Raw genomic sequence first — 24270 nt, forward strand, 5'->3', positions numbered from 1 at the left:
GGCTCTGTTTACATTCCAGAGATTCCCGACTGTTGGAAGTCTCACGGGAGACAGGAGACAGATGTTGATATTACTGGTTTCCTGTTTCTTTGTACCAGTTGCCTCTCTGCTTCCACAGAGAGAGGATGTATATTTCTTTTCTGTCTGCGTAGCTAGAAATAAAACTCTTAGCAATGTAGCTGATATTTCTCATCCTTCGCTGCTGCTTGGACGCTCTGAGTAATGAGAGAACCTGGAGCCTCATCAAAGGCTCAGGTCGTTAATCACCGTTGGAGGACTCGACCGGAGGAGCAGCTCGGTTGAACGCAAGTTCTGACATCATCTGCAGTCCATGAGGGAAAGGTGCTCTGTACATGCTCAGAGTCATCTTTATTTTGTTGCTTATTACAAGATAGTATTTATCATGTTCATTTATTTGAGGGAGGGTGTGGCAGAGGGTGGTGCTACAAAAGCTGCTGCTGCTGAGGAGGCCAAATACTTTATTGGTTGTGAGTCATGGGCCACCTGCTCCCTGCCTTGCAGGCCTCTACCACCTGGCCTAGGAAGGCGAGGCCCAGACTTTCTCCTGCTGCAAAAGCTCAGGCACCTGACCCAGGAGAGCTGGGGAGGGAGGGCAAGAGAGGACTCAGTCACAGTGGTTCAGGGTAGGGGCTGAGGGAGGGGTTAGCAGCCAGCAGCAGTCAAACTTAGTTCACTGAAGCTTCTGGGAGCTCTTACCATGAGCTTGCAAATAGGACTCACAAACAGGGGTGTTTGCAGGGGGGTTTAGTGAAGGAGTTTGAGGGTGAGGCCCAGAGGCCTGTTTCATGATGTGCGTAGGACCAAGAGACATGGCTTGGCTAAGTCACACTTCGAGCTACAGGGCAAGATGCAGAGTTTCTCGACAGAGCTGAGTGGACTGATGGAAGAGCACCATACCTCCAGAGGTTCATCTCTGCAATGGGCGACCTTCCTGAAGGTTGTAACGCAAGACCAGGCCTTTTCTGTGGTGGCTCCCTGTTTGTGGAATGCTCTCCCCAGAGAGGCTCGCCGGGCAACACTGTTCCATATCTTTAGGCGACAGGCAAAAAGGTTTCTCTTCACCCAGGTGTTTGGCTGGTTGGCATTCTATGGGTTTTAAAATGTGCATATGAGGGGAAAGGTCATTGGTCTGTTTGTTTTTTATTATGTATTTTGTGTTCTCATTTTGTATTTTTCTGATGTGAACCACCCTGTGATCTTCAGATAAACAGCGATATACAAATACAATAAATAGTAATAATAATATATTCAGGAGGAGGAGGGATACTACTACTACTACTACTACTAATAATAATAATAATAATAATTCATTTATAACCTGTCTATCTGGCTGGGTTTCCCCAGCCACTCTGGGCGGCTTCCAACGAAGATAAAAAATACAATAAAACATCAGTCATTAAAAACTTCCCTAAACAGGGCTGCCTTCAGATGTCTGCTAAACGTCAGATAGTTGTTTTTCTCTTTGACATCTGATGGAAGGGCGTTCCACAGGGCGGGTGCCACTACCCAGAAGGCCCTCTGCCTGGTTCCCTGTAACTTGGCTTCTTGCAGTGAGGGAACCGCCAAGAAGGCCCTCGGCGCTGGACCTTAGTGAACAGGCAGAGCAATGGGGGTGGAGACGCTCCTTCAGGTATACACTACAAGAAGGATACACTGCAAGAAAGTCTATTGGGTTAGAGAGGTGGAAGGAAAGCAATTTTTGTAAGTCAAAACTGTTTTGCCTTCATGATCGTTTAGTTGCTGTTAAAGATAAATATCTAACTAAGCAGTTGTTTTCGTGAATGGTTCGATCCATAGCTTCAGCCCTGAGCGAGTTACTCTCGAGTATTCCCATTCAAATGACTCAAGAACTACAAAGTAAATGGCTTCAGGCTGGCAGGAGGCCAGGCTTCATAATGCACGACAGACGTGTTGGCATTCATTCTGTTCCCACATGTCTTTGTGATGAAGTATCACATACCGTTGGCTAACCACCACTTACCAGGACTCGGAAACAAAAGACTTCCATTTATTTCTAAAGCTTTTAAAACAGCGCTATTCATTACGGGAGCGGTTAACACGCTGGAGATGATGATTGTCGTGATTATCCCAAATGGGGTGATATCTTTCCTTGATATACTGTAGATAGTGGACATAATGCCATGCCTACGGCTTTGACATTCATGGTCAGTCCAGATTTATGAGAAATCCATTACAGGCCACAAGGCTCTATTGCTACATTAACGTAGATTTCCAAGATCCATAGCCAGAGAAATTCTGTAGCGAGAGAGCCTAAAGGTGCATGCTGTGTGTTTGTTGGAACCAAAAGCAAATGCATTCATTTTGCATATTTATTCGTATTATTAATTATATTAACATTTTAAAAAATAATGCCTTGTTTTTGTCGATTATTCTGGTGACTTTGCATTCATTGGCCAGACTGTTGGAGACGAAAAGTAGGATTACTGAGCGATGCAGGTGTGTACAGATGTTCCTTTACCTGCAAAGGTTTGAGGCTGGCTCTATCACTTCATTTCCCATCAGTGCCTATCCTATAGCTTCCTGCTCAAATCCTGTAACTTGTCTCACCACAAATGTCTAGGGTTCAGGTTGTCCCACTTTCATTGCACTAAAATAATAATAATAATAATAATAATAATAATAATAATAATAATAATAATAATATCCCACCCATCTGGCTGGGTTTCCCCAGCCACTCTGGGCAGCTCTCAACAGAATATTATTATTATTAATAATAAGGCAATAAAACATCAAACCATAGCAGTCAACTTACAGATTTGAAAATAAGGGACCAGCAGCCAAAATAAGGGACCTGCAGCCTCACCTGTTCCAGGCACTCCAGTCTTCCTGTCCTCCTGCAGTCTGGTCAAACTCATGCTGATAGCTTCGAGAACACTGTCCAACCAATTTTGTAACTGGAGGTTCAACTGAATAGAATCTGAATCACATGCACCACAAGGCCTATGCAGCCTCAACTTAAGATGGCTCCCCAGCCTGGCTTTGCACTGCAAAGTTTGCAGCAGCACGTGCAACAAAATGGCGTACAGCATTCAAAAAACCCCTCAGCTTGCATTAACTAGCCACACACAAGGCATGCAAGCTCCACCCCCCAGTCGTTCTTAGACTTCTTATTGGGTGAGCAACACAGCCAAGCAACACAATTGGAGCCTCCCTCCTCCCTGGCCGGCAGGGAGAGAGGGAGAGGAGCTGCTTCCTTTGAAATTTAAGGGACATCATTTAAGGGACATTTAAGGGACATCCATCAATAAGGGACAGCAGCGGGACATGGCGCTGGAATAAGGGGCTGTCCCTTCAAATAAGGGACACTTGACAGCTATGCATCAAACATAAAAACTTCCCTAAACGGGGCTACTAGAACCCCTCCAGACAGCTATAATGTGGTAGCCTTGGGGAAAGATTGCAGAACAACTAATAAAGCAGAATAAACCCACCATTAACACACTTTTATTGCGTCCATGGAATACAGCCACAGTAAACCCCAGTCTGGAAGAGACCTCTTTAAGATCTGATGTGCTACCATTTTTGACAGGGACTTGGAGAAGGTACTCTCCAGCCTCAGCCCCAATTGCCATGGTTATTCTTACACACGTTTCTATCATATTTCCTTTCCTCCACTTTGCTGCTGGCTGCTCTTGTCACTTTCTCCCTCCTACTGTCACCACTAGGTTTCTGCCTCCGCCCCCACCAGGCACCCAAAAAGGGACCTTTGACTTATTTTCTTTTTCTCTTCCATTGCCTCCTCCTCTGTGGTCTTTGCTCCCCCTTTTGCAGCCTCATGGAAGCCGCTGCAGCCAGAGAAGCATCGGGAGAAGCCCTCTTCCTGGGAGAGATTCAGCAACAAGCCCAGGTTTTCATCAACAGCCTTTAAAAAGATCTTGCCTCATAGCTGACAAGCTGTGGCGTGCTGCTCTCCCCTGCTATTGTTGTTATTTTTGACTGGGGTTATTGTTTTTCAGTTAAATTTAATGAGGAATTTGGATTGCCGTACTGCATTTTTACAGATTTTTGTTTTAGCCACTTTCTAATGTCCATGACACGCAGGTGGCGCTGTGGGTTAAACCACAAAGCCTATGACTTGCTGATCAGAAGGTCAGCGGTTCGAATCCCCGCCACGGGGTGAGCTCCCGTTGCTCGGTCCCTGCTCCTGCCAACCTAGCAGTTCGAAAGCACGCCAAAGTGCAAGTAGATAAATAGGTACCGCTCTGGCGGGAAGGTAATACATTCAAGGGATAAATTCAGAAAACACAGGCCATGCTAGACTGTGGTATAATGTATGACTTGGAAAAGACCCTGATGTTGGGAAAGATGGAGGGCACAAGGAGAAGGGGACGACAGAGGACGAGATGGTTGGATAGTGTTCTCGAAGCTACCAGCATGAGTTTGACCAAACTGTGGGAGGCGGTGGAAGACAGGAGTGCCTGGCGTGCTCTGGTCCATGGGGTCACGAAGAGTCAGACATGACTAAATGACTAAACAACAACATGGCAGGCCTACCCTATTCAGATGACAAAGCAGCTTATATTGGTGGAGGGTCAGGATCTTGCCTTCTGACTCTGACTCCAATCCCTGCATGTTCATCAGAACTACGGAAACAGAAGTACAAATCACACGAGACTACGTGTGAATGGTGTTTAGGCACATAGAAGCCACACAGAAATTCTGATGGATGCACTGAGGTTCTGGTGAGCCTGTCTCCTGCTGCACATGTTCATTCTTCACTTTTGTTTCAGGAGTGTGTTCGAGTCGAGATACACACAAAGCCACAGTCTGTTGTTCCCTTTCTTCAGTACCACTAATGAGTTCATCCTGAGAAAGATGGCATCACTGTGGTTCTTGACAGGTGATTTACCTGCATAAAGGAAAAATACTGTGACAGGAGTCACCGGTGAATGTGAGCTGAAATTAATATTGCAGCATCAGATGTCTGCTTGGCTGAATTTATAATTGCTTTGCAGGGAAAGCATATGATCACAGTTGTCACTGAGTCAGCTCTGCTTAACTTCCATTCTTGCCCTGTCCATCGTTCACAACCCACAATTTACCCAAGACGGCTTGGAATACTGAAACCTAAATGAATGTCTTTTTCTTAAAAAAAAACCCACAGCTCATTGTTGGGAGGGGGGCTTTGCCAATTATTATCACAGCCCACCAGCTTTCAGACAATGTCTTTCTGAGGCACCGCAGCTTTCCTTGGACGTTTTCTTGGGTATACTTGCAATTCATCGTGAGGCTCATGAAGCCATGCACATGACTAGCGCATACCCTCCAAGTGTCCCGATTTTCCAGGGACAGTCCTGGAATTATGGAAGCCGTCCTGGCTTCTGATTTGATCCCAGAAAGTCCGCATTTTCCCCACCGGTGCTGCTGCCACTAATAATAATAATTATAAATAATAATAATAATTTATTTATACCCTGCCCATCTGGCCGGGTCTCCCCAGCCACTCTGGGCGGCTTCCAACAGATTATTAAAATACAATAATCTATTAAACATTAGAAGCTTCCCTAAACAGGGCTGCCTTCAGATGTCTTCTAAATGTCAGGTAGTTGTTCTTCTCTTTGACATCTGGTGGGAGGGCGTTCCACAGGGCAGGTGCCACTACCGAGAAGGCCCTCTGCCTGGTTCCCTGTAACTTGGCTTCTTGCAGGGAGGGAACTGCCAGAAGGCCCTCGGCGCTGGACCTCGGTGTCCGGGCAGAACGATAAGGGTGAAGACACTCCTTCAGGTATACTGGCCCGAGGCCGCTTAGGGCTTTAAAGGTCAGCACCAACATTTTGAATTGTGCTCGGAAACGTACTGGGAGCCAATGTAGGTCTTTCAAGACCGGTGCTATGTGGTCTTGGTGGCCGCTCCCAGTCACCAGTCTAGCTGCTGCATTCTGGATTAGCTTAAGAAGGAGGATGAGCCAGTGTTTTCCCCGAGGGAGCATCTTGTTGCCTTTCCGTGGCCTTTCCATGGGCTCCACTGCCAGCCTCCCACCTTGGGAAGCTTGTAGCAGTTGCTGGACAGCACCCAGCCCTGGAGACCCAGCCCTGTGAGACATGTCAGCTCTGAGAGGCAGGCATAGAACAGGGTTGCCCTGGGCGGAAAGAAACGGGGAGCAGAGTGGAGCACAATTGGTGTGCATTTTGTGTGTGTGTGTAAAATAAAATCAGGATTCAGAGGTTTTCTCAGAATGGTGGAGGGGATGTGTGCTGTTGGTGTGGTGGTGGTGGGGCCACTCACCCTACTCCTGATAGGGCATCCTCTGCAGAGGGGTGGGGAATGGGGGGGGTAAAGGAGCATCAATTGGCCAGAGGGGAGTGTGTGAGAAATGTCCCCATTTTCATCTGAGGAATGTTAGAGGGCATGCTAGAGTGTGTACTATACAACTGTTGAATGGTTTCTTTAAATTTTAGGTTTCATTACTGTTCCACAAGATGTGTATATCTTTAAGGGCCAGAGCAAATAACATGACCTAGTTTTACAGCTGTGAGGCAGTATAGCAGGTGCTGTTAAGTTACGTTGATTAAGCTGTTGGGTATAGTATATAAAGAGCAGCAAGTAGCTCTCTCAGTACCCTGGTGGATGGGTCACACTTATTGATAATTTAGCATAAAAGGAGTTTTTGTTTTTGTTATTAAACCAAGCAAAAGTTACTTTTGCGTTTCTTGAATGTGTGGTCTCCCCAGAACGCCTTCTGCAGCCCAGCTAATCTGCAAATAATCAACAACATGTCCCAGAATCCTCTGCAGTGTGCAAGAATTTGGTGGTGACAGCAGCTTCGAGGTTCTTCCACAGGCATGTATGTCATTGAAATTCTACTCGGCATTGATCCAGACTAGATTCCAATGTATAGTTAGCAGAGTAACAACTTTAACACATTGCAGGATTCCCAAAAAATAGACCAGAGGCAATTGTATTTCGTCCAGCAGAGCTTTACTTCTACTGAAGGCAAATGAGCATAATGGTCACAAATCCAGCAGATTCAGGATTGGCCCTGTCCATAAGAAATCCAGTTGAAGCAGACTTAACTTAAACTTACAATAACCTATAATAAGGCCAGTGCTTTTTTCTGGGGGGACGCAGGGGGACACATACCCCTAAACATTTTGTGAATTTAAATTTGGCCTCATTGAGGGGCAGTACTTCAATATGTGTAGGAAGATGAGAGTACCCCTAAACATTTTTTTCGGAAAAAATAAGACTAATCCTTAACACTATATACAGAACACCACACCAGAAGGAAAAGAGATAGAAAGAGAAAGTGGGAGACCCACGCTTCTTCTGACCTCTTGTTATAGTCAGCATGACCTTGAATAAGAGATAACAGAATCAGTTTAAACCAGCTGTACTCGGCTTCTCTGAAGGAATAACCCAAACATCATGAAGTTTCTTTCACACAGAGAAGCTTCCAGAACCCTCTTGAATTAAGTAGAATAGGAAAGATCTCTACATATCAGATCAATACTTTCTGCACTAAGAAATGCAAACTGACAAAGTAAACATGAAAAAGTGTTCCCCATAGAAAGCTGAAAATTTGAATATTATTGCCATAGAACACAGTCTGTTTAAGTTGGTATTGTGCCTGAGTTTCTAACTAGCCAGAAAATAAATGGTCTGGCCCGCCATTGTTGCTTTTGGGCCAGCTGAAAGAAACACAAGAGGCAAGGCCGTTTCCTCCACAAGTACCCCACCACCATCTCTTGGCTGTTTTATTATTATTTTTATGCCATACACCATGAATAGATGGGCTTTGTGCTGGGCTCCTCTCCAGATGCACCCAAAATGGCCTCACCCAAATAATAGGGGTGCACTGTTGGCACTCCCTCCCAAACATGCTGTGCCCCAGGATCAGAAAGGTCCCCAAGTCCCAGTCAGATTCTTGAATATTTGGATTCAGGACTGGCAATCCTATAGTCTCCATCGTAACCACAGCATTCCATATGAGCAGATAAGCCTAACCATGGGCTCATGGAAAGTGACCAAGTCCTACTCTTACTCTGGAGTAAGAATAAACATTCCTTCCTATGTGGACCACAATGAGGCTTAGAAGAGGGAGATGTTTTTGTGGGATGTAAACACAACATTCCTAGAGTGTACATGTTAGAACATGGGGAGGGATGTCTGTCCAGCAAGCAGGTAAACTTCCTGGGGACGGACTTCCTCCGCATGTGACCAGAGGTGGGTGTGGCCTCACCTGTGCAGGTAAATGATAAAAGCACAGGGCAGGCAGCCATATCTCTCTCTCTCATCTTCATCTTCTGAAGGAGCAACATGCCCTCTTGGCTCTCAGCCAAGAGAGGACAGTACTATCTTCCTATAAGATAGATTCTGAGTGTATTTTACCTTTTTAAGCTGTCTGCCTTCTGGGATCATATTGTGAACAGAACGTGAGTAAACTCTTTTATACTTTTGTAAAGACTGTGTCATGCCTTGTATTATAAGAGGGAACAAAAGGGGAAATCACCAGAATAATTATTCTAGTGGTTCTAGCGAACCTGTGCAAGCGTTACCGTTGCGAACTTAAAAGGGGAATGTTATAAACTCTGCTGATATTTTGGGAACTTGTTAGCACAAGTTGGATTAGGATATAATCTCACAATATATCCTCTCCTGCACCCCAGAACATTCCCACAGTTTTGAGAGGCCCCATCATTGAAATAACTAGGCAGGCTACTTCTTTCCTATCCGGTCAGGAAATCTCCGAACCATCATGGTGGGGTTTGTGTGGGGGTTTTTGCTGATTCATTTTTGTGTGCTTCCAGATAAAGTAACCTAAGTTTCCTGGTATTTAACCGCAAAGTATAAGTAACTAATAAATGCAAGCTGTGTAGGCCAGGCACCCTGGGATGCATAATATTACTTATACATACCTTGTTGGTAACAGAACATAAATACTGCAATAAAGCCTCCATTTGTAATTTGTGTGGAACGTTTCTGAACGTATGAAATATGAATCACATTTTGTAATGGCCCTTTGTGTTGAGGTCTGCTGGGAAAATATTGTTCTCTGTGAGACTACAGTAAATTGCAAAGGTTACTGAAGGGACTTCACTCCTGTACAAGAAAATACATTTAATCTGACATAGCTGCTCTAATGATCTCTCGTGTTATCTTTTATTGAACACAAAATTTGGTACAGCCATCAAAGTTCCGTAAACTGCCAAGTGCAGATTACTGATATGGGACTAAAGGGAATTATACCAACAAAATTTACTTAGTCCAGCCAACACTCTGTGGGGATGTTTATAAGTTTAATGGGAGGAAATCTATGCCACCCATTATAAGAATAGTGAATGGTGTTGTGATATGCCTGTATTCACACACACACACACACACACACACACACACACACACACACACACAATTTCTGTATCAAGAATCTAAGACCTCAAGAATGTAAGGGTTGTCTTGCTGGATCAGAGCTACTTCCATCTAGTCGATTGTTCTATTTTCAGCAGTGACAAGCATATATGCATCTAACATTTATCTTCAACCTCACCTTCATTCCTCGTCTCATATTAAATTGAGCTATGCTCTCCATAGCTAGCTGAGCCTAAAATTGTCAGGTTATCCAATCAGGGAACTTTCAGATGTTGAGTCTTGGCTCAAGGAGCTTTCTGTTAGCTATTGCTTACTTGGTGGCCACGTGTCCTACTTTACATAGGGCCAGTCTTGTATCTGAAGGGCTGTCTGGTCTAAGTCCAGTTTAAAGATAACCATAAGAAGGGAGGGTAGAAGGGTCTTGAAATTCCCACTCAAGTGTCTGAGCACACACTCTTAACCAGGTGTGTTGCATTTCTATAATAGCGTATAGGTTTGCATCTACATGTACAAAGTAGCATGTGCAAATCTCTTTTGTTCTCTTTTTTATGATGCGTGTCCTCCTCTTCTTCTTTTTTACAATTAAAATGACTGCCCTAGTTGGGTGACTCCCTTCCTGAAAGGGAATAAGATGGCAGCCACTTCCCAAATCACATACAATCACATGCAAACTGTAGGATGTGATCCATGTAAGGCAGTCAAATACAACATTCCTTGTTTTCCTAGAGTGGACATGCAAGGAGATGTTTGGTTCAGCCAGTCGAAACTTCCTGTTCCTCTTGGACTGGAGCATCCTTCCTTTGCATGTGACTAGAGGTGGGTGTGACCTTACCTGTCCAGGTAACAAAAGGACGAGTCACACAGCACACTCTCTCTCTTTTTTACTTCCTTCTTTATTTGACCAGTTTTTTAGCTAGGAATGCTCTGCTAGCTTCTCAGCTAGCAGCAGCACTGGGATTATTCCGCCATATGGGGTAGAGCCACATGTACATATTTATAACTAAGTCTGCCTTCAGGAATCCAACTGTGAACTGATGTGAGTAAACTTCTTTTATTGACTTTGAATAAGATTGTGGCGTCTTCATTTTTTTAAGAGGGATTCAAGGGAACTTACCAGGAATGTACAATTCAATCTGAGACAGACTGAATTGTATAATAGCGAGAGGCTCACACGAGCCTGCAACCAGCTATCTGCTGTGCATATAAAAAGGGGAATGTAAACTCTGCTAAGTAAAGTAACTTGCTAGCACAAGTTAGGAAGAATATTAATAAACAATATATCCTCTCTTGCCACCCTGAACTTTCCCACACAAACCAGATTCTGCCTCCCTGGGCTACCTCTGCCATGTCACAGTGATAAATAATATTCGTAACTGTCCCAGGTCTTGATACACAGGAAGTGTTTTGCCTCGTGTCACATATCCACATTTATATGGATGCTGCCGATATGGGACTGAGAGCCATTTAAAAATCAGCTGTGCATTCTAACCATTGAAGCTCTGGCTTGTGTCTTACCGAGAGAAGCATTTAAAAGCACATCATCATGCACAACTGTCGGTGCTAAGCAGGGCTGGAAACCACAGATGGGCTACTCTAAGGTCCTTGGAGGGAAAGGGCTGTAGCTCCATAGTCTAGGGTTACCAGATGTCCCCGGTTAGTTTCCAGACTTGCAAATCTGTCCCCAGACAAATTCCGTCCCTGGAATGTCCCCAGATTTGCAAATCTGTCCCTGGGAAACGTGGCAGCGGCAGCCCCAGCAGCCCGGAGCCAGCCTATTAGTGCAGTTGGTTCTGGCTGGCTTCAGGAGCTGTTCGCTGCCATGGCACCTGCCATTTTTCCTGTGTCATGGCAGCGAGCAGCTCCTGAAGCCACCCAGAGCCAACTGCACTACCAGGCTGGCCCCTCCTGGGCAACGGCCGCCCGCCTGTGACTCCCGAGCCTCCCCTGATCTGTCAAAACAAAGGGGGAAAGGGCAAGGAGATCAGGGAAGCCTCGGGAGTCACAGGCGGACTGTGCGCCATTGCCCAGTTTTTTAAAAAGCTGCATTTATGTTTCATAGAGTGCGAAGGAAGAGCTTTGCACCTTTATACGATATGCATTTGGGCCCAGGGTCTTTTGCCTCACCATCCCCACTACTGACTCCCTGTTGCTACTCAGCTTCAACAAAACAAAAAAAGTGTCCCCGGATTCATTGAAAAAAATCTGGTAACCATACCATAGTCTGATCCAGTATAAGACAGTTTCATGTGGGAAAATGGCGCAGAAACATAAATAAATAAATAAAGCAAAAGGGAGGGGGGAATCTGTCATGAGCAAAAACACCCTTGTAATGACCCAGCGAGGCCACAACAAAAGTAGATGGCTGGTAGTTTTCAATAAGCCATATAATGGGATTTCTATTGTTTTGCGATTTTTCGTTTCCAAAATAAAACTTCCCTGTTGTGGAAAAATGCATTTCAGGCAGTTTACTAATAGCAGCAGCGCTGAAGGATATCGTGACTTTCAGACCGGTGGCAATGTTCCTCTTAATGGCCCGCTCACTTTTCCATTAGGGTAGGCTTTGGAGTTCAGAAGTCTCTGTCATCGCTTTCTTCGACACCCTGTTTGAATCTGAAAACTTTCTCTCTCTCCTCCCCAATCTTGAGAACTGGTTAAGAGTGCAAGTTGACCCCAAGCGTCAGGCTCCCTTTGTCCGAGCACAGGAAATTCCTGCTATCTTTACACAGGGAGATTATACCGAGTGTTTAGGTCAGGTTTGCAGTTCAAGAACAAGAAGCGGTGGGCTGAATGATAATGATACTTACCCTGAGTGATAAGTAGAGAATGAACCTGTGTATCCTGAATCAGGGCTGTCTGACAAAACACACGCGGGATGGATAACGCTGCACTTAAATGCCTAATGACAAGGGCCAGGATTAATGTGTCCCCACCTTTTTAGTACGATATATCGGCTTGATGGATATTCTGCTAATAGATCAAAAGAAGAATTGTACCAGAACAGGAAGTTACAGCAGAGGTTAATACATCTTGTAGAGAAACGGAAGATCCCAATCTCTTAACAACCTGCTCACTTACATCAGTCTTTTCCATGGCCGGGGCGGGGAGCCGCCTTGGACTGAAGGTTGCTATAAGACTGATACCTAAATGTCAGGCAGTAGCTGTTATTCTGGGCAGTACCAAAGGAAGCTGATGGTAATTGTCAGGGAACTGTCATCGGAAGAACCGGTGGTGCAAGGGCTCCCAGAGGTTGAGAGAGACTTATCAGCGGAGGAGGGAACCAGCAGGGGGCGAGAAAGAGCTCCAAGGGAAAGCGAGTCAGAAGAATGGCTCAGAGACAATTCCAGCGAGAACAGCGAGGAGGTTTCAGGACCTCCTATAGGGACACCCACTCCTCGCCGGAAATTGTCACGTAGAGAGTACAGAAGACGTGTTTCCGTTAAGGAGCTGTTATGCTGGAAGAAATTCCGTAAACGCCCACTGTCGGATTCTGCCAGCGACTGACGGAGCCATGCTTATGGCGCTCCGTTACAGACAGTGGTTTGTGGACTTAGCCAAACACTGAGGGACTAGGAACTTTACGCACAAGCAGCTCAACATCCCATCACAGTAATCTATGATGGTCAGCTGCTTACAGTATCTGTTGTTACAGAGACTTCCCCCCTAAATAAACTCACACTTGACTCAAATTTTAATTTTGGTTTTTGACAGAATTTAGGCCACAACTTTATTGATTACAGAAAGTGAGTGGTTGGTTGCATAGGCTCTGGTTCAACTAGCTCCCTGCACCCTTGCAGACAGCGCTGACCCAGAGCTCTATCATAGGTCAGCCAAGGGTGAACACCTGAGGTGGACAGACGATGTCCACTCCCCAGATGCTGCCCTGGACTCAGGGACGGGCACAACCCCCTCTCAGGGGTTGACCAAACCAAGTTGAGTCCCTGGATTCCTTTAACGGAATACCCTTCACATAGAGATGGCAAGACCGTTCTCCCGTCCCTATCACCTAAACCAGTGCCTATCCGCAACCTTACAAGTTGTGACGATTTGCTACGCGGCAGGTGAAACCCAAGTGGCAACAGCCAATCCGCCAAGTGGGGGAAATTCCTGCCATGCCCCTGTCCCAACGACATGACACACGACGGCATAGCAAGGGTCAGTCGCAAAATGCCCTAAAAGTAGGGAGAGGTGGGCGGGTGTTCCGATGCATGAGCCGAAAGAGGACGCTCTGGCTCATGTGCCTGGGTATATATAGGTCCCTCGATCTGTTTAGACTGCACCCCATTGGCCAGATTAAACCCAGCAATGAGGGACCTACCAATCGGGTGTTGTGGCTGTCCTATATACCCACCCACAACCAGGAGATCAATCTCCAGGTCTCAATGCAACACGTGCCCTCTTTGAGGGAGGACACGCTTCACCGAAGGCCATCCCATGCTGATGCCTGTTAAACCGTTTTTAAAAAATGCATACTTCTAGAAAAATGTCCCAGATCTCTGCAAATCTTCCTATACTCTTTCCAAATACAGTGGTACCTCGGGTTACATACGCTTCAGGTTACATACGCTTCAGGTTACAGACTCCGCTAACCCAGAAATAGTGGTTCAGGTTAAGAACTTTGCTTCAGGATAAGAACAGAAATCGTGCTCCGGCGGCACAGCAGCAGCAGGAGGCCCCATTAGCTAAAGTGGTGCTTCAGGTTAAGAACAGTTTCAGGTTAAGAACGGACCTCTGGAACGAATTAAGTACTTAACCCGAGGTACCACTGTAATGCATCAGTACCATTGTGACATCAGCAATCAATATCCCAATCCTCCTTGTCATCTCACACCTATTTGCATGCCAGCAGTCAAGAAATCTTGCACTCCGGAAAGGAGCAAACACAGGCATGGCCATGCTTGGTTTGAAATCAAATGGTTTAGACTGACCGTGTGCATTCAAAGGTGAACAACAACCAGCAGTTTCTGGAAATATAATTGCATCTCGGTGCAGGCAAGGATCCCAAAAGATTAAAAAAAGAAAAGAAGACAGGAAGCAGGGTCCAAGAGAAGGGAAGCCAGGGCAGAGAAAGGGTAGAAAGGGACAATGGGCTGAGCACTCATTTTCCCCAACAGCTATAATTCACCTTTACAGCCAGGTTTCCATGCACCTTCCAACCACCAAGATCTCACGGGTTAATTTGCAATGTGTTTTTTTTTTTTACCAATCTATTATGCTTAATGGGTTTTCTGTGCTTTATTTACAAACGCCTAACTGTGATTGAGAAAAGACAGAGAGAATAAAATGAGAGAGAGAGAGAGAGAGAGAGAGAGAGAGAGAGAGAGAGAGGGCACTATCTGTTCTATCAAGCATTGATTTTTCAGACAATTAAGGCTGGAGCGCATGTTACTATGCTCCACCCTTACAACCTGGAAAAAAAATCAATGCAACGTTTGCCACAGGGATTCTGCCAAAAGGGATCCTTTCCTGGCCATCAACATTTAAAAGCACTTATTGTGCAGATCCAAGCTATCGCTCCGAGAGTCTCCGGACCCCAGCACCACATCCCTGATGCAGAGGGGACCCAAAATACTTTGGCTGGCTGTGCCACTCTTTATGAATAACTCAGTCTAGAGGATCTTTCTGTTTAATTGATGACTCTATTTATGCTACTGGTAAGGGAACTAAATTCCTTTTAACTTCAACACAAACTGGGAAGCCGATGGCAAAGGAAAGGCTGCCTTTTGGTGCTTCTGGGAATTTATTTATCTGTATTCTTTTACATATATTATCACATTTTATCGGTCTGTGATCACAATAAATGGGTTAATTCAACGGCGGAAATAAAGCAAACTACCTAACTGATGGTTTGGTGTCCTTTAATTGTGCTCCAAACTGCTTCCTAAGGACCAAACCAGGTGTGATGCAAATCCCATGAATGGCCTTTGTGTGCTTGCATTTTTTCCTTTACTAGAGAGTAGCCTTGCAGGGACCAAGATAGATGGGGACTACTAGGTGGCTAAAGGGGGAGGCGATTTACCTCAATCCTGATATGGGGAGTGAGATGTTGCTCTTGGAATAGTGAATAAATGGCAGCCATTGAGAAGGCAGGGAGGGGTTTTTTTGAAGAACATCATTCTCTAGTAAACAAATAAAGATGGCAGTTTACTGCATTTCCATGCCAGTGATGTAGAAATAGGTTACCTATTTGAAACTGAACAAGACTGCAGCATTCTTTTGGTAGAAGTCCTGTAGAATACTCCACCAGCAGAGATTCAGCAGCACCTTTTGTCTCAACCTATAAACCCCCATCAAATACATTCCTTGACAGGCTTAAGCAGGCACTTAAGAATACATCTTTACATAATAGTTAGTTGATGGTCTCTGCTTTTAAATTTTTATTTGTTTTTGTTTTTAATTAAATGGAGATGTTATTGCAAACTGCTTTAGTATATTTAATGATATAGCAGTATATATATATATATATATATATATATATATATATATATATATATATTCCATTGCCTCTGGCAGGCAATGCTCTTTGGAACGACTGTATATACATCTGGAAAATCATTGACCGGTCCAGGAGCTCAGCTCTGAAATCACAGCAGTATCCTAGCTTTACCAAGCAGTGGCCAATTCTTCTTGTTACGCCACTCTTTAAAGAGCCATTAACATTAGTAGACTTTTCTCCCTCCTCCTCTTATACATGTGTTAAAAAGTTTTAAAAAGTAAAAAGTAAAAGTAAAGTACCCCTGGACGGTTAAATCCAGTCAAAGGCGACTATGGGGTTGTGGTGCTCATCTCGCTTTCAGGCCGAGGGAGCCGGCATTTGTCCCTAGACAGCTTTCCAGGTCATGCAGCCAGCATGACTAAGCTGCTTCTGGCACAATGGAACACTGTGATGGAAACCAGAGCGCATGGAAACACTATTTACCTTCCCGCCGCAGCAGTACCTGTTTATCTACTCACACTGGCGTGCTTTCAAGCCGCTAGGTTGGCAGCAGCTGGGACAGAGCAACAGGAGCTCGCCCTGTCGCAGACCACAGCGCCACCTGTGTACAGTGGTGCCTCGCAAGACGAAATTAATTCGTTCCGCGAATTTTTTCGTCTAGCGAATTTTTCGTCTTGCGAAGCACGAAATCCCATAGGAATGCATTGAAAATCAATTAATGCGTTCCTATGGTCAAAAAAAGTCCAAACAAAGCCAAATTTGGTACAACAAGAGTTTATTAAGTGCTCTTTAAAGTCGCACATACTGTAAAGAGCATTTCAAAATTCAAACCCAGAAATTTTTTTAAAAAACAGCAGAGTGGCCCAATGGTCACAGAAAATCATAAAAATGCAGAAAAAAACACACAAGCTTCCAGATTCTTGCAAACCCCTCCCCAACACCAAGTCCTTGAATTCCAAACACCCCAACCCAAAATCCAAAACCCCCCAAAAAAGTTTTAAAAGCTTAACTTACCAAATGGCTGCAAAAGAAGTTTTGGAAAAGCTTCAAAAATCACCAAAGTCTTTAAAAACCTCAACCTATTGTATTTTTGGTTTTTATGGAAGCCGCCCAGAGTGGCTGGGGAGGCCCAGCCAGATGGGCGGGGTATAAATAATAAATTATTATTATTATTATAAAAAAGGCTACTATGTACACTGCGTTCTATGAGTTGCTCCTCGAAGTCAAATTGCAACTGTATTAACGGTGTTAAGAAAAAGGAAACAAACTTGCAAGACGTTTTCGTCTTGCGAAGCAAGCCCATAGGGAAATTCGTCTTGCGAAGCAGCTCAAAAAACGGAAAACCCTTTCGTCTAGCGAGTTTTCCGTCTTGCGAGGCATTCGTCTTGCGGGGCACCACTGTAGCTGTATTGTGCAGCCAGTTCACTATTACTAAAATCCCTTCCTTCCTTCCTTCCTTCCTTCCTTCCTTTCTTTCTTTCTTTCTTTCTTTCTTTCTTTTCCTCCTATTAAAAAAAATCAAGGTAGCCCACAAAAATCTAAATTGCAGCGTCCAAAGAACCAAACTAAAATACAGCTAGCTAACATCAAAGTTCTGAGAGACCAGATGAATGTTTTCAGCTTTCTTAAATTCAGCCACAGTTCTTCCCTACTCCGTTTCTCAACCCTTGTACGTCTGTAAAAAATTTTAAAAGATTGTAAAGCTACAGACAAAGTCCTTTCTTATCCACTTACCTGGAGGGGGGCAAGTCCCACTCAGCTTCCTGGGGCTTAATTCAGTAGGCATGTAGTACACAACAACAGCAGCAAGAATACCCATCGCGAAGTATTGGAAGACACAAGATTTACCCACCCGGGAAGAATGGCAGATGAAGTTGATGGACTATATGGAACTGGCGGAAATGACTGGCAGAATCCGAGACCAGGGAGAAGAGTCGGTGGAAGAAGACTGGAAAAAATTCAAAGATTATTTACAGAAATACTGTAATATTAATGAATGTTAGAAAAATGTTGGAATGAAGTTATATGGCTTTAGCAGAAAGGTTATAAGGAATTAAGTACAAATAGATTTTTAATGTATTAAAGGGAAAAAATAAGGTTAGAATAAGCTAAGATAAATTACAGGACAGAAAACTGAGGAAGATGGAAAGGAATTGCTGAAACAGTTAATTGAAGTGGAACACAAAAAGGGAGGTGTGAGGAGGTCGTGGAAATAAGTGCATGGAAGATAAGATACTGAAATTATGGATGTGTTTTAAATTCTGTTTGTTGTGTTTTGTTAATTTGATGCCTTAGTGTCAGTGTTTCGTAGTGTTTTTGTTTTTGTGTTGTATTGTATTGTTTTGATGAATTCTTTTTCTTTCTTTTATAGTCTTTAAACTGTTAATAAATATTATTTTTAAAAAAATTAATTGAGTAGGCATGTATAGAATTAGGTACATTGTTAGTCAATTCCAAGCAGAGCAATCCTAATCTTAATTGGCCCAGTCAAGGAGAAGGGCGTAACCAGTTTTTTCCCACAGCTGAGGGGCCTCGAATGGGCCATTTTAGGTTTCAGTGGAAACTTGGACAGTCCTACTCTGTTTCTGCCCCCACCCCCAACAACCCCTTTCAGGGCACATTGGATACCGCCAGGAGAAACAGCCAGAAGAGCCCTAGCAAGCAGAGCTAAGCAGAAGGGCACCATTTCTTAGTTCTAATCCCTTCCAGGACCACGAATCAAATATTAGGATTGCGACTTTATATTTTACGATAAACCCAGACGCTTAGATTGTTCATGGATCAGGAGGTTAGTTATTCCTCTGCCATGTTCACCACCTTTACTAAATTTGCACTTCCTGAACCAAAAATAGGAGCTGAAACACAGCCTTTGAAATTCCTGCTTTTCTGAATGTTGCGAAAACAACGTGCAGAAACGCATTAACTCATTAAAATTGCTTCACTTATGCAAAATTATATAAACCAAAACGTACATATTAGGAGAAATGCGCATTGAAATGTATATTTAATTTTTCAATCGAAAACTGATGTGGAAGTGGGACAAAGCAAATTTAAGACGGGGAAAACGAAAAAATGAGAAATCCAAGCTGCCAAATTTATCCATCCCTGTATGTTCCAGATCTTTTTGTATAGGCATGATAAGAATCTCCCCACTAGGGGGCAGCACCTAAACAGAACTGCTGAAGCAAGCTGAAGGAATTCCAGAGAACTCCTTGATAACAAAGGAGTAAATAAATAGCTTGTTTAATTTCCAAGTTAGAGCCTTCCCAAAAGCATCCAACTGATCCCCATGATTAATTATCATTTCTTCAAAAAAGGAGGAATTCTGGAAAATAATATGCAGCCTGTGACCCAAAATATTGACTCAGAGAAAGAGCGGTTGTCCCTGGAACTGACCAAAATGGTGATGGGTCACGGTCCCCCAAAAGAATTCCTGAAGAGACCTCAAAGTTGCTGCCATCTGGGAGATTAATTTCCAAGTCCTATATAGATGGTGGTGAAACATTGTCTGTGGACCATTCATTCCACTCAAGCGCTCAAGTCCAACAAACTGTGAGGCAGTGTTGTGAGGCAAGCGATACTTGCCGCATCTGGGAGTCTTACATATACCATATTTTTTGCTCTATAAGACTCACTTTTTCCCTCCTAAAAAGTAAGGGGAAATGTGTGTGCATCTTATGGAGCGAATGCAGGCTGCGCAGCTATCTCAGAAGCCAGAACAGCAAGAGGAATTGCTGCTTTCACTGCGCAGCGATCCCTCTTGCTGTTCTGGCTTCTGAGATTCAGAATATTTTTTTTCATGTTTTCCTCCTCCAAAAACTAGGTGCATCTTGTGGTCTGGTGCATCTTATAGAGCGAAAAATACGGTACTTGCTGTTCAGGAACACAAAAGGAGAAAGTCTGGAGATACCCCAAACCGCAGTCCACCTGCAGCTGCAACACCAGAAGTCCTTAGGAACCATGCTGATCATAAATGAGCTAAATTTCAGGGGTGCTGCTGCAATTTAGAAGAAGAGGAGGAGGAGGAGGAGAAGGAGGAGTTTGGATTTGATATCCCACTTTATCACTACCCGAAGGAGTCTCAAAGAGGCTAACATTCTCCTTTCCCTTCCTCCCCCACAACAAACACTCTGTGAGGTGAGTGGGGCTGAGAGACTTCAGAGAAGTGTGACTAGCCCAAGGTCACCCAGCAGTTGCATGTGGAGGAAGCGAACCCGGTTCACCAGATTACGAGTCCACCGCTCTTAACCACTACACCACCCTGGCTCTAATGAGAAAAACGAGGCAGAATCTTCTAAAAGGTGGGGGGGTGTAAAGCCAGCTTAACAAAGCTTTAGGGGTTTGATATTTTAAGATTTAAAACAATACACATGTTCTTAAATGCATTTTTTTCTATAACCACTTTCAATATGTTAGGAGTGACTGTGTGTCATTTAAAATAATGTGAAGAGGTGGGGTAAATCCCAGCTAAGATCCCAGGAAAAGAAGGGTAAACCTCAGTATTTTGAAGAGGAAGCAATGCGCATGCAATTGCTGCTGGTCCCTGGTGGTTTTGCCATTTCGTGATTTTTACGATGAATTGTATTGCCAGTGAAATATTCTTTTCAGTGCATTGTTTTGTTTTATGTATTCTCCATTCTAGGAGCTTAAATTTAAAATTTCGAAATAGATTGATAAACCTATTTCGCTGCGTTGCGGATGAGTGATGGGAGGGAAGTGCGATAAAATGCTGTCCTGAACTCCTTTGGAGAAAATGTAGAATATACACATAATTAACAAATTACCAAAAAAAAAAAAGAAAACAACCACAGGAAACCTGCAGTTTGGCATACAGTGGTACCTCGGGTTACATTCGCTTCAGGTTACATACACTTCAGGTTACAGACTCCGCTAACCCAGAAACAGTACCTCAGGTTAAGAACTTTGCTTCAGGATGAGAACAGAAATCGTGCTCCGGTGGCGTGGCAGCAGCGGGAGGCCCCACTAGCTAAAGTGGTGCTTCAGGTTAAGAACAGTTTCAGGTTAAGAATGGACCTCCGGAATGAATTAAGTACTTAACCCGAGGTACCACTGTACTGGAATTGTATGCTTTAAGTAACACATAGTTTGGGAAGCCTGGTATATATAGAGGAATTGTTGGACTGATTGGAAATTTCCCAGAAAAAAGATATTCTGAGAAATTTTCTGAGGATTTTCTTTTGAGAGGCTTCCAGAGAGAAAGGAGAGCATTTTTCCTACTCCACCTCTAGGCTATTTAACTGGGAAAGTGAATAACTTTGGATTCAGCAGATTCATCACCCCTTACCCAAACATATCACACACCCAACATCCTGATAATTGGGGGCTCATAAACCAGGTAGTGCCAGTGAGAGATTTGGCAGCGGCAGTTTCCTAACCACCTGGGCCTCGGACCAGTATACCTGAAGGAGCATCTGCACCCCCATCGCTCTGCCTGGACACTGAGGTCCAGCTCCAAGGGCCTTCTGGCAGTTCCCTCACTGCGAGAAGCCAAGTTACAGGGAACCAGGCAGAGGGCCTTCTTGGTAGTGGCGCCTACCCTGTGGAACGCCTTCCCACCAGATGTCAAAGAGAAAAACAACTATCCAACTTTTAGAAGACAACTGAAGGCAGCACTGTTTAGGGAAGTTTTTTATGTTTGATGTTTTATTGTATTTTTTAACATTTTGGAAGCCGCCCAGACTTCCTGGGGAAACCCAGCCTGATGGGCAGGGTATAAATAATAAATTATTATTATTATTCTAAATTATTACTATTGCAGTGGTTCTCAAAGGGTGCGGTGCACCACACTGCTGTGGCAGGAGAGGATGGCAAGTGTGGCAGGAAGATTCAAGGACAATAGAAGAAACATTTAAATATTTCAGTGTAGTATGGACATATGTACAACCAGAAACAAATACCCACAACTCTCTTCAAGAGCATTGGCTAGTCTTCTGCAGTTCCCCATGACATATTTTTGTGAACAGGGATTTTCAACTCTGACAAATCTGAAAAGGCGGCTTCTTTTGTTGATGAGGAGATGAGAGTTTGCTTGTCTCAAATTAGACCTAATATAAATTAGATTACCCAGCAAAAGCAAGCTCACACACTATTAACGCACATATGTAAGAGGCTCATTCATAATTATATTTTGGGAATGATTCATGTTGCTTTAAAAAAATTATTGGCTTTACAAAATAAATCACACATTTAACACAGTTAAATTTCAAAATAAAGCAAGATTCTTCCGAATCTTACGACTTCCCTCCTCCCCTCCATGGGTCATTTAAATATCTTAATCAACTGCATATTGTAGTTCATCCAAATCATAGTCATCCAAAATATCCAAAGTCTTGGTAACGTTGCAAGAGTTATTCAAAGCCTGCCAAAGATTTCAACTGAATTGTAATATTTGGGAAGTGGAAAAACCAAGGGTTAACTAGGTTCTAGCTGGAGGTATAGATCAGGTCACTTCATAACAGATTTGGAAAAGTCCAATTCTTCAAATACGACATCCCTGTTGGATATTGTTGGATATTGTCAGTTTTTTATTTGTTTTAAAACCTATGATTTTAAACAAATATGTTGCATTGTACTGGTACCTTTCTGAAGCTAAGCATGTCTGATCGGTGGTTGGATGGATGAGCCCTTGGGAAACACAAATACACTGATGGTGGAAATGCAAGGTATTAATGTTAATGAATTATGATGCTGGAGGAGACTCTTGATCAAAACTTTCCAATAATAATAATAATTTATTATTTATACCCCGCCCATCTGGCTGGGCTTCCCCAGCCACTCCGGGTGGCTTCCAACCAGATATTAAAATACACTAATATATCAAACATTAAAAGCTTCCCTAAACAGGGCTGCCTTCAGATGTCTTCTAAAAGTTTGGTAGTTGTTGTTCTCTTTGACATCTGGTGGGAGGGCGTTCCACAGGGCGGGCGCCACTACCAAGAAGGCCCTCTGACTGGTTCTCTGTAATTTGGCTTCTCACAGTGAAGGAACCGCCAGAAGGCCCTCGGCGCTGGACCTCAGTGTCTGGGTAGAATGAAGGGGGTGGAGACACTCCATCAGATATACTGGACCGAGGCCATTTAGGGCTTTAAAGGTCAGCACCAACACTTTGAATTGTGCTTGGAAATGTACTGATTTCTTAAGGAAATCAGCCTTGAGTGCTCACTGGAAGGGCAGATCCTGAAGCTGAAGCTCCAAAACTTTGGCCATCTCATGAGAAGAGAAGACTCCCTGGAAAAGAGCCTGATGTTGGGAAAGATGGAGGGCACAAGGAGAAGGGGACAACAGAGGACGAGATGGTTGAACAGTGTTCGCGAAGCTACGAACATGAGTTTGACCAAACTGCGGGAGGCAGTGGAAGACAGGAGTGCCTGGCGTGTTCTGGTCCATGGGGTCACGAAGAGTCGGACACAACTAAACAATTAGACAACAACAACAAATAAATGTTATACACACACACCCCAAAGCAATTTTTTACAACATCGGGGCTCTCTCAACTGCAAAGCTAAGTGCAATAATTTTAACAAATATAGATTGAGAAAGTAGAATTAAATAGGAAGCTAAGAGTCGACTCTGTGAATGTTCCTTCCTGTCTCGAAAGTATTTTGTTCCCCTGCCAAAATAAGACCCCCTTTCCCCTTGCTTAAGTTAATGGGAAGTGCAGCCCCATAAGCAGGGCTTGCAAATGAAAAATGTTTATCATTCATGCTTGGGAGCCTTCATTATGTACCCAGGCCCAGTCGTTTTCAGGCGAGCAGAGCGTTCCTCATCCCCAGTGCATGCCATTTATAATGCGGCCCTGCTGAAATATCCACACCACTAACATCTGTCTTCCACTGCAAGAAAAAGGGGAGAGATTCCCATAGATAAAAATGCACATGAGGGCAACAAAAGAAAGGAAAACCTATGACATAGTCAAATTTTATTAATGGATCAACCATATGCATCCAGGGAATAATTAACTATTCACAGGTGAAATTAACTGATAGGAGTGTCTGTCGCGAGCAAATCGAATGAGCTCTGATTATATCAATAGTTTTCAACCAGTGTCCCATGGTTATCAAACTATCAAATAAATTTGTCCACTCTCTTCCTTTGGGGTGTAAAAAGGAAAAAAAAAAACTTTAATTATCCGGCCACGGTGTATGGCAGGTCATTAATAAAAGCTAGTTATCTAGCTGCCGGTTTTAGAGTTTTTACTGTTATCAATCTTTTATCTAAATAAATGTTTGGGAAATGTCCTTAAAATTAGTTCCGCTACTTTGCCCCAATGGCTAAACAGATATTTGAAAATAATAATAGTTTTTTTAAAAAAAAAAAAACTTTGCAAGATTTTACAGTACAGTATACAGGATGTCACCTCCAAGCTTCCTTCTCTGCTTTCCCCTTCCACCAAAGGAATTGAATTATGGAGTTTGGCTGCACATACATTGATGAATCTAACCAACCTGCAAATGCAGATAAGAGTAAAA

At 43.7% G+C, this 24270-nt stretch overlaps 1 long non-coding RNA gene across 1 annotated transcript; it reads right to left on the reverse strand.

Moving 5' to 3' along the window:
* Window positions 1-1640: 1640 nt before the first annotated feature.
* LOC310767642 lies at window positions 1641-22489 on the reverse strand. Its single transcript, XR_014550998.1, has 4 exons — window positions 22381-22489; window positions 4537-4625; window positions 3754-3862; window positions 1641-2629 (listed from the first exon to the last, which is right to left on the reverse strand). It is a non-coding gene; the product is annotated as an uncharacterized lncRNA (long non-coding RNA).
* Window positions 22490-24270: the final 1781 nt, after the last annotated feature.

Source organism: Podarcis filfolensis (assembly GCF_964270895.1).
Source record: "Podarcis filfolensis genome assembly, chromosome: 7".
Lineage (NCBI taxonomy): Eukaryota > Metazoa > Chordata > Lepidosauria > Squamata > Lacertidae > Podarcis > Podarcis filfolensis.